Raw genomic sequence first — 12,059 nt, 5'->3', positions numbered from 1 at the left:
TTTGTGTGAGTCCTGGATGAAGGAGAGAAATAAGATCTTCTCTGAGAACAGAGGAGATATGAATTAATCTGGAAGCTGAGGGTGTTTCAGAAGTTGTACTACGATTAGAGGCATTAAATCAATGCTGCCAGACGACAAAGCACAACATCATGTGATACAGACAATTCAAGCATGTGATAATGAGGGGAAAGCATTTGAGCACTGATGTAAGTGAGAAGAGACAGTTCTAGACGTATAATCAAGAGTAATTTAGCGCTGATAGATCTAAATGATCAATTTGTTGGTCCAACATGATTAAATATAGAAAAAAAGAATCATACACCTTGTGATTTTTAATGTAATTTATAATGAAGTGATTGAATTAAAAAGGCAAACCTAGGGTCCAGATTGTGATGACAAGTGTTTGGTATCATTTCAATACTACAGTTCACATAATTTAATGCAGTTAAACATACGTGGCATTAATGTTTTGTGCCGTTTTATTTGTGCTTGAAAGCTAAATCACAAAGTAACTTTGATATTATGTGTGTCGGCTTTTCATATCGTCTTGTGCTAATAGCGCCATTTTTCGGAACTTGAAAACGTACACATAAAAACACCTTTACAAGCATGTCGCCAAAAAAAAAAAAAAAAAAAAAATTTAAATCACTTTAGAGGTCCATTATTTACTAACTATTTCCTGGACAGAACGGTGTAATTTGATACAGTACATACAGGATATAGAAATAACCTTGAAATAAAACTCCATTTAAACACAAGTAAATATTTAGTGAATACTGTTTCTATTTTCCTTGTTATTAATACCAAATTAAATAATTTTTTTTCCAAAAGTTATCAGATAATTACAGACCTGTAAAGTGTTGTGATCTTTTTCCATGTATGTTGATCGTAAAACAATAGTTCTGAATGCAGATGAATGCTCTGAGTTTCTGTAGGTATTTCATAGTATTTCACACTTTATCTGATATAAGGAGTAAGAGTAAAGATGACATCTACCATATGAGGATTCATTAGCTTATGTGAAAAAAAGATCCCTAGAGAACAATTATAACTGGCTGCGTTTTTCTTCCCACACTGGATACAGACTCCTTTACAAAACTGAAATGTTGTGGTGAAGAACAGAAGTGCTTCATCTGTATTTTACAACATACAGTACATCCTGTATTCATGCCACATCCCATGAACTGCAGGTGTTTTGTGTCCCACGCCTGACACTCATATTTAACGCTGCCCTGCACCTGTTCTGTTAGAGACGGACTGATGAGGACACTGTGTACTGCATGGAAATATTAAAAACAATGCAAAAAAAAATGCAAATGTTGGTGTGTGTGTTTGTGTGTGTGTGTGTGAAAGAGAATACAAGTTGGGCGGGCGCATTCTGATGCATGCACACACATGTGTGTCAATACATGCGAGTCTGCTGTATTCTATATGTACAGACTGTGCTGGAACAGCCTGTACTTCTCAAAGCCTAAAACCCCACGGCTAAAGAGAGGAGGGGTGGTAGTGCTGGTGGGTGCTGGTGGGTGCTGGTGGGGGGGGGGTTCAATCGGTGTTTCCCACAGTGAGGTTGACCTAAATATCAAGTGTACCTTTTGTATCAATCTACACGGTTTAATTCTGATTAGAAGATTGATTGTTTAACACTTAAGGCAATCGCTCTTTCTTTGTCTGTTTAACTCCCCTTGTTTTCGCTCTCTGTCTCTCTTCATTTGCTTTGATGGGAGGATTCAGAGGCTCAATGAATAAATAATATCCCGTATATCATCTATCAGGGCTGCATTGTTCTAGTGAATCTTGCTTAAATGCATAGAGAAAAGCAGAGGAAAGAGAAACGTTAGAACATACGTTAAACCACCAAGTCCTGCTAATCTGTATCATTTTAGATTGTCTGTGAGTCCAGTTATGACACGTGACCTTTTATTTTGTATATTTTTATCCTATTTTTATCCTTTACAAAGCAAAACATTACAGCTTAATTGTGAGTGACGTTTATGCAGCTACACAAAAACATTTCAAACAACCATTTTATATATTTTAAGACAGTGAAGTTACTAACATCCACTCTAAGTTTAAACTATCTTGAATTATTTAAAGCTCACCTCCACTCAAAAATGTTTTTCTTCTTGTTCCTTCAGTCGCATGTTTGAGCTTCACTGTGCAGAGTTTGACACGAGAAGGCAGTTTTCACTTTAATCTGCTGAAAGTGGAAAGTTTCTCTGTGCTCATTGAAAATCTGAGTTTAAAGCGTATTCCTGCGCTCATAATTTGAGACATCACAACTAGTTTGGAGCCAGTTGTTGTCCTACACAAGTGTGAGATGGAAACCTGAAGCCTCCAGTGCACATAGACTGAGAATGAACTTTTCAGTGAAGTACAAGACATCTTGTATCCAGCAGTTAAACTTTTGAAATTAATAATATTTGCATATTCATAAATTATGAATTTTTCAATGAGCTAGAAGGAGGAGATGTCAATTTAAGGATTTTTAATAAAGGGTAATTGAACTTTTTTGTGTGGAAAAAAACATATCAGACACAATTTATTTTATTCCAAGCAAAGAGTTCGTATATGACGTGACTGGAGGGAGTCTTTAAACTAAACATAGCTACATTTATGTATCATGTAAATCCTCAAAGCTTTAAAATGCTTGATGACTGTGTTTTCTGTCGCCCGCTGTTAAATTAGTATCAGCTGGTCTTACCCAACTGATGGTCACATGCCTTAATGCATCTACTGTACATTGCGTACAACATCTCAATTGATACACAGTGAAACTTTGATGAAATTCAGTCACATACAGCCAAGTTGCATAAAAAGGTTTGACATGTAATTCTGGCACATGTGCATTTGGCTGTGTAACTTATTCTTTTATGTCGTCCTTGGCCTTCATGTTTCTCTCACTGCTTCACTCTGCTGCGTTTGTGCTCCTCTCCGGTTCTTGCCTCTGCCTGCGTTTTCTTCCTGCTGATGTTGGCACCACGTGTCGCTGTCTGCTGCCTGGAGCTGGACTAAAAACGTGACAGAGACCCTCAGACTTAAGGAGGGAAGAATTTAAAGAAACACTTCAGATTTTTGAAGAAGATTGTCTTATCTTGCCAGTCAGGTGTGAGATGTGACACCAAATTATTTCGCACTATGAGTGGTAGTAAAGAATTTCCTACAATATATAGATTAATGGGCAACTAATATTCAAAATAAAGGCTTTCTATTTAGGGTTAGTGGTTATTTTGTAATCTAGCCTCAAGCAATAAATGTAATTTTAGCTGTCAGGATATCATCGACCGCCAGTGGTCCAGTATTTTTAGTGCATTTCCTCCAGTAATTATCTCAGTGTCAACAAATAGAGAAGAGATGGAAATAATCCAGTGATGTCATACTCTCTGTGGTGGACATTTCCTTATATATCTGAGTTGCAACATGCAGACTTTGTCTGAAATATTGGGCCTCATGAAAATGACTTTGTTTATTGTCATTTTTTATATTTCTACTCTTTTCTTGTTCAAAAAACATGTCATTAAAATGCACTCATTCACTATTTTTGAACCAGTCCATTTGTGTTGTTTGTGTAACCAATTTCCTATGTCAAAAATACAACCTCATTCCAAATCTACAAAATTTGAGCATCAAAAAAAAGAGTATTCAAAAAGAAAGCATCACAGCAGATGGTAGATATGCAGGAGGTCAGTGTAATAAATGTAAAAACAGCTGGAGATGAGCATAAGAGCAAAGACGAGAATAATTATTTGGTATTTGTTGATGGAGATGGATGAGTTGGCCACCCCCTAAAAAAGAAGAAATTACATGACATCCCACCGTTCTGTTAAAAAAATAATAGAAGTGGAAATGAGAGTGAGGTGAGAAGTGAAGGACGGCACGAGGAAGAAAGAGAAGGCTGCTGATTTCTCTTCCTGTCTGAAAAATAGGAAACAAACAGGAAACACTGCCGTGATAGAAGCTGACCTCAGACTATGTGTGTTTACATTTGCGTGTGTGTGTGGTTGAACACTATGTACCAGACGTAGGCGGAACCTGTGTTCAAGGACATGGAGGATACACAGAAATACAGTTTCAGACACACTGAAAATGTGAGAAGACAGCTTGGATGTGAGAGTTTTAGTTAATGTGTTGTCACACAGCTGTGGTGTCTTCACATATCTGTGGCTGCGTGACTGACTGACCCAGATCTGCTCCATCTATCTCTGTTAAATTGCTGTTTATGGTGAGCTGAAGGAGAGCCAACAACAAAATGACTCCCCTGATAGCGCTGCTGCAAGAAAAAAAAAAGCTGCAGAGGAAGCTGTGTTGTGTCTGTGGAAGCACCCGAGTGTCTGGCTAAATTGGAGGAAAGATGAGCAAATATGCTCTGAGATCATCATCAGCCTGGGTTTGTTTAACTTTGCCCTGTCAAATTATCTGTACACTGAACACACCCACTCTCCGGCCCTGCAAACAAAGAGTAGGATTTGTGAGTTTCCGAGAAGGGCTTTGCACGTTCTTGCAGATGTGTCGGCCAGTACAAACGGGCAGATGTCAACCAGATGATGCCTAACTTTCCACTTACACCAGTATCTGGGCTGATCTAGGTTCAGGTTTCCATGACTTTTACCAGATCTGTGCTCCTACTTTATTTAAAAGGCCTCAGGCTTAGTCCACCATTTGGTGCACACCTGCTCAAACAAACTCGCTGTGGTGAATTTTGCATAAACAAAAAAGTCTGGATTTCTGGCACAACACTGGATTGTTTCACTTGTAAGGTCATAGATCATGTTCTTCCCAATCAGATCACGTTCACATCGATCGTCTATGCCTGCCGAGTGTTGAAGTTATTTTTGAGATTGCTGTGGTTTTAGGTCACATTATTGTGGTCAACAAGGTCGAGACTTCTCCTTCCTCCGGTCTGAGTGCTGTGCGAATGCATACATGTAGAGGAGACAGAGGAAGGATGTATTTAATGCTCACACTGGCACTGTGACCGCCGAGCGTGCCCTCTGATTGTTGCTGCTCAGCACATTGTCTGCCAGAGAACAGACTGTCTGCCCTTTACTTCATGAAACAGTTGATGTCAGAGAGTCTGTATAAGGAAGGAAATCAATTATTATTGATGTCACAGTGTGAAGCAATTATCTGTTGCCCCCTTAGTCACTGTTGCTACGCCTGTCAAGCTTTGAATGTTCACAGTGATAGTGGTGGTAGATTTATCACTTGAAATCCTTGGTATTTTCTCGAAATAGTGGGCCCATCATGTCAGACAGAAATAAACAGAAGCAGCTTTTCATTTCTAGCCAGAAATGACGGTTTTTGTCAGCTGAAATTACTACTTTTATCAGCTGAAAGTAGCTTGCTAATTAAGCTCCATGAATTGGTTGAAAATGCCGTCTCAGACTGACTTTTAATGTTTCCAGTTGACTTAAACAAGACCCCTGTTAAATATGCACTATTATAGTATTAAATGTAAAATATCATTCTAATATAACCCTGTTCAGCAGTTTCATTTACATACTTGTTCATTCAACTATTCATTTGAATAGTATCTTGTCACTTTTAACGTTACAAGAGAAAAAGGCTTTTACAATGACAGAGCTGCTAACGTTAGCCTGAACTCTGATAGCTTCCACACAGTGGGGAAGTACTACATATTGGATGCGTTAGTTGTGAACAAGGCTTTTTAAAATATAACCAGTAACCCCACAAACTAATGAAAGTAGTTAATGATGGGCTTCCTGGCCTTGGGATTAAAGCTCTGTCATGAGAGTAGCAGGAGATGGACCCAAAAGCAGGACAGAGCAGGCAGTACGAACTGAAAAATATCTCTTTAATGAGGATGCAGACATGCAAGCTGAACCAGACAGAACACAGGACCCAACAAAACTGAACTGAAAACCAGGACTTAAATACAAACTAAACTAACCAGGAGATGAGGAGCAGGCGGGGAGACAGGAGAACAGACAGGGAGCCGATTGGCTGCGGGGAAACACAGGGAGCAGGGCTGACGAGGCTGATAGAGGGCAGGTGTGAAGGGAAAAGCAGAACAGGGACACAGGAGTAAAAACAAAAATCCAAAACCCAGAATTCACATGAATATAACTTAAATACACAAGTTACTCTGAGCAAAAACAGTAAACACACCTCAGTATAACATTACCAACCTTTTTAAAGACCTTAAACATACATTGCTATTCACATAAAATTGAAACAATAAGTTTATCAAGTAGAGTGACATGCATATAAAGGCTGCATGTAACAAGACAAATTGTCAGACTGTCATCCCAGTGTTACTTAGTTTCTACGAGGGTCAATGTGAAGCGAAACAGCATCTCAAGTGATCCTTTCATATGATCTGCAACCTCTCTCATCCGTCCTTCTCCCACTCAGTCAAGTTAAACAAGGAAAAATACTAACAATAGCAGACAAATACACAGTTTAATTAATTCCTTACACTTTTTCTCTTGTGGTTTTGGTTTTATAAAGGCTTAAATAAAGACACTACCATCCAAACTCTAAATGTAGTAAATACAATATTAATTATATTAATAAAATAATAATAATGAGTTCCTCCAAATGGGTTAAAAATGAGGTAAAACCTTTCAATGTGATACCTTACAAGAGGAACGTACTGACTAGAGTTGAGTATCGGATGCATTTTGTCAACACAAGCTGATGGGAGACAAAGAGTTTTGTTTTTGTGGTGTATTCAGTAAACAAAGTGACACGTAGGTCAGAAACAGTGTTGACGTAAACAGGATGTTGTGGTCAAACTGTTGAGGGTTACTTTGTGTATTTGACTCTGTTTCTGTAGAATATGACATTTCAGCGGTAGATTTATTTCCTTTTTCTAAAGCTGTGTGCAACACACCGACTTAATCTCCGTCATACCATGGATCATTTAAACACTCGTTTTGACACAAGCCTGTTCCTTCCTACCAGACGCAGGTTATACTTCACTGTATAGCCAATAAACTTAAAGTCCTTCAAGCGTCCTTCTTCTAATAAACTGGAGCAGTCTGCGCCATAAACAACCTGATTAAGAGGAAAGCTCTTTAAGTGAACGTAGCGTTGTTGGGCCTGTTGTTCTCTCTCCTGCTGTGTCGGTTCAACAATGGCGTAATGACTGTCTGGCTGCACGGGAAAGACGCACACACACACACACACACACACACACACACACACACACACACACACATTCAAAGCAACAGTCTCAGTATGTCAGCTAAAACAAACAAAGAGTTATAATGAAGCGCACTCAAGCAGAATCCAAGTTTGCTTCCACATCATTTTGTAAAGCCACATGTAATCAGATTCATTCTTTATGTATGTGTGTATATATATATATATATATGTATATGACAAGAAGACAAAAAAGGTGGTAAATTCATGAATTTCTGTGCGTCTTTTCTCGCTGACATTTCGTCACTTGAATTGTGCTCAAGGGAAGTGGCTGCATTCATTACAAATTGTCTAGCAGACGCTAAACACACATCAGGAATGCAGCTGCTTTCTCTCAGTGACACTTAGTGACACTAAACAATAATAACACAGTTAGGGAACTGGTCAAACCACTCTGGGACAGCTGACTGAAGAAAAACCATTACCTGTAAAGGATCCAGTACATTACACTTCAACCATGCACTCAAATGACTAAAATCACATTTTTTAAAAGAAATGAAGTGATTACTGTCCTTGTTAACCCGACCGCATCAGACAGACAGAGAGTTTAGGATGGAAACTTTTCCTGTTTTGACAGCTCACAGGGAGCGAGAGAAGGTGCTGAGAGGAGGAAAAGTGGAGGATAAGAGAGGGCTGTAATCCCCCATAATCCCCTTCTCTCTCCCAGTGGGGCGCGAGCTCCGTGCCTCTTTCAGCGCTTCTGTCTGCAGTTTGTTTTGAATTTTCAGAGGGCTCTCTCGCTCGGCGGCGGGGCACGTGCCTCTGAGAAATGTGACTTTGGATAGAGGACGAATGAGGACACACAGGAGAACAGACCTGCTACAGGAAACACGCACATAGACACCGACCTTGAGCTTCACACAAAATAGTAAATACTCCTGAAAAATCACACTAATAATACTGCAAATATTTGAACTAGTGTTTTACGCAATAAATGGAAATTGAGGATAAAATGGCAGCCAAGTTGTAGCACTGAATGCACGCTGTTAGTGTGTTTAAATTGAGTTTATTATTATGTGATACATCTCGTCTGAACTATATGAAGCCCTGATATGTTTTGTTGTGCATTAACATGTCAAATCTGTCCTCTAATGCTTTAAAGTCATTGTTGTGCAGTTTGTGAATGAAAAATTGAGGTTAGAAATAAATATGTTTGGTTATTGAAAAAAATTTTTCTCTCTGTACAGAATCATCAGTTAAGTGCTCTTTCTAGAGTTAATATTTTGCTCCAATGTTCGACAATAAAAGGGCGGCAGCAGGAAATCCGCTCCACAGCAGAAGAGGGAAGATGAGGAGATACGAGAAGAAGAGATTTTCTCATTTTCTGCAATGGCAACCTCAAGAGACCAGAGTGTAAAACAGCCACAAGATAAGCTGCATTTTGAGTAAAGATGGAAAAATGTGCCAAAGTCAACTTTGATTTCCTTTTTTTGACAGCTTGTAAGTGTTGCTGAGATAGTACAGGACCTTTTTCATTTGGATTTAGCCACAAAAAGCCATAAAAAACACGTTTATTAGTCTGTATTTTTTTTATAAATGCTATTCAGACATGTTGTATTTTATTATCGGAAATGGAGAGACCACTTTTTTTTTTTACATTCTCTCCTCAGAGGCATTCATATTGTTCCCCTCGGTTGTGAACATACAAAATGACTAAAGTTGCTGTGTGAAGACTGAAAAAAAAAGTTTCACACCTTGGCTCAGTGGTAAGTTACAAAAATTGTCAGACACCGGAAATGGGGTTTCAGATGTCATTGAACAATGCAAAGCACTTCGTTTGAAGCATACTGAGGCCATTACAACACTTCCTTACACAGCAAAATAACTCCTGGGGTTCATTGTCCAGCACGGTGATGATAAATGCATCTCCGTTAAATTCGTGACTCTTCAACAGACATCTCGTTCTTCAAGACTCTGTGCAGGTGAAGGAGCTCATATGTTCAGCGTGACTATCCTCTAGACTCTCATGCGCCATTAAAGTGCAGCCCCCTGTTCACACCTCCCCTCAGCTGTTTCCCAAAAACACAGACGTGACCCAGATATAGCCACTGGACATCCAATTAAATGTGACCAGTGTAGTAGAACTGGTAATTTCCAGGGGAACGTAAACACACACACAGACACACACACACATTTTGAGGGTTTCTCCTATTGGCGTCACATGGTGCATCAAATGAGTCGCCCTTCGTCTGTATTTTGCATGTATCCGAATGTTCAGATCAGCTCAGAGATGTACTCGCAGGCCTGTGGCGGCAGCTGACTTGAATTTAAAAAAACAGCGCTGATTGAGGGCACATGCATGAGTCTGTGTGTGTGTACATGTGACTGAAAACAAGACTCCACATGCGGTCTATTTGTGTGGCAGCCTCGGACATATACGCAGACCACTGAATCAACTGATCACGTGTGTGTGTGTGTTATCAAAGAGTTCTCCCAGTTAAACAGAATATCAGATTAAAACGTCAGATTGAAATTTAAACAAAACATCTCTGACCCCATAATTTTTGGTGCAGTTTAAAGAGTAGTATCACTGTTTTCCAACCCAAAAAGTCCTCCCAACAACCTCTCCTTAACCATGAATTCATTTATTTTATTGGCTCACAACCAAAAAAAAATTGAATCAGCCTAAAAAAAAAGTCCCAAAATTCCCTGCAAAAACATCATCTGTAGCGTCAGTTTTGTGAAACTTTACACAATCTAATGGTGCAGTCATGTAGTCCTTCAGAAACCAGGAGTTATCGAAGAAAAACATCTCAGGGGAGCACGTGAAGAAACAAAGACAACCATAGAGGCCCCGACTAAACTTACAATACGTTACATAATAACATTTTGTTAAATGTGTTTTTTATTTTTGGAGCCTGTATTTGTATGAGTCATACTTGAACTTGCTGGTTCTTTCTATTTCCACAAATGTTGGCACTTTCAAGACATTGCACAAGTGTAAATAATAAAAAATAATGAATTCCATTTGGTTTCAGGGTCCGGGTATTGTGTTCGCTGGCTCACTGTAACGCTGTCATGGCTTATTGGGACCATCGCTAACATTTATTAGTAACACCTGTGCTTTTCCTACTGACAAGTCAGAATCTCTGCTGTTGGTCAGCCAAAGTTTAACTGTGCACGAAAGCACTTTTTCTCATACGTTTGCTGTTATAACGTCCCCCTCAGCTCAGCTACAATGTCAGGTTTTAGCCTTTTAACCTGTATTTGGGATTTTGCAGACATGAGTGTGCTTGTAACAGCTTTTCTTTGTGTGTGTGTGCAAACATGAAGTGTGTTTCCGATGCCCGGACACCGGACAGGCTAATCCTATGTAGCGTCTCGGGGGGGGGGGGGGCCAACAGGAGGTGGAGCCTCCCTGATAGTCTGGACAGCCGGGGTTTAACCAGCAGGCCACCTGCTTTCTCAGCAATAAGAAATACATCAACAGCACAGAGGGAGGTCCAGTGAAGGGGGGCGTAAAGAGGATTTTTAGGGGTCGATTTTGGCGCAGATTGGTTTTTGTGTGTCTGGTAACAGTAGACCAGAAGTAGAGGTTGTATATTTACGTGCATCCTTGTCAATAAAAACTTTATAAGTATGTGAGAAAACAGCGTACAGTATAAAACAAGCCACCAGGTCCAAAGACTTCAGTGATGGATCATAGCACATACAGCACTGTTAATTCTGTCCTCTATATTTGAGCCTCCAAACATCACCGGCGGCACAAACAGAGGAGGTTAATCCACGTGTGATCCCTCGGCCTCTGAGTACATCCTGTACTGGTGGCGGCGTGCTTGAAGAAAACACCTTTTGTCAATGAAATGGGATTTGCGAAAGTGCCATCTGGACACGAGAGCAGGAGCGTCTGATCCACCGAGACAGTCAGCCACTCCGAGGTCAGGCACCGGGATCAGACTTGACCTGAGGGGGGCAGAGCGGAAGTGGGGCAGGACACAGCATTTGACCATAGACCACAATTGATTCAATTTTGTTCTGGGACATCCCAAAATGAAGCACATTACTGTTATTTTCATACTAGGGGTGAACAAAACAAGAAGTTGCATTGATTTGAAAAGAATACCTTGATTAAAATACATAAAGATGTTTCTTTTGATTGAAACAATTAAAAATCTTCATCAAAAAGGCCCTGATTTTGATTGGCTGATGCTTTCTACTCTGCAAAGCTATGTATGTGGAAAAAATGTAGCCTAGAAAAAGTTTCTAAAAATACCGTTCAGACACCTCGAGGTTGAAATGTGGCCTTGAAAAGAAGTGTCAGTCAATGAAATATTAAATTGGATGAGCTTAAAGATTCATCAGTGACTTTGGGAACAGAAACTTCTTAGCACAAGGTCCACCTCGAACTTTCACCAACACCTCATGACCCTCTTAAGTGGACGGTGTTGTCATGGAGACTTTAACAACTGAACCATCTCCTTGACAACTGAGCAAAATCCATTCACTGATGAAGGCCAAGGAATGTGGCCAAAGTCTTTGGAACATTTCCAGTAAGTGTACATTGTACTAAAAAATGGTGTAAGGTTGCATGTAGGGCTGCAACTATCGATTAGTTTCATTATCAATTAATCTATCTGTTATTTTCCCAATTAATCAATTAGTTGTTTGGTCTATAAAAGGTCCACGACCCAAAGATATTAAGTTAATGGTGATAGAAGATGAAAGAAAGCAGAAAATATTCACATTTGAGAGGCTGGAAACTGAGAATTTGGACATTTTTTTCTACTGAAAATGATTCATTGATTATCAAAATAATTAATGATTAATTTAATAGCTGGCAACTAATCAATTAATCGACTAACCCTTGAAGCTCTAGTTGCATGTGCTTCATTACAGTTAGGTTGCCTTCATGTTTTACATTTGTAGAGCTGCTATTTTTAAAAAAGTATTAA

The 12,059-nt window shown here is 39.4% G+C and overlaps 1 protein-coding gene across 2 annotated transcripts in view; it reads left to right on the top strand.

The window, feature by feature from the left end:
• Positions 1-12,059, top strand: part of LOC137177065 (coiled-coil domain-containing protein 122) — a 44,348-nt gene that overhangs the window by 12,658 nt on the left and 19,631 nt on the right. The window contains exon 7 of one of the 2 annotated variants that reach the window (XM_067583170.1): positions 7,745-8,581. The exons of the other annotated variant lie outside the window; for it this stretch is intronic. The gene's annotated coding sequence lies outside the window, so the exon portion shown is untranslated. Of the gene's footprint in view, positions 1-7,744; positions 8,582-12,059 lie in introns of those variants that run through there. 2 annotated transcript variants of the gene reach the window in all.

The sequence above is a fragment of the Thunnus thynnus genome, chromosome 24 (assembly GCF_963924715.1).
Source record: "Thunnus thynnus chromosome 24, fThuThy2.1, whole genome shotgun sequence".
NCBI lineage: Eukaryota > Metazoa > Chordata > Actinopteri > Scombriformes > Scombridae > Thunnus > Thunnus thynnus.
Note: the sequence above shows the minus strand (reverse complement) of the source record. Positions and strands in the feature narration are given on the sequence as shown.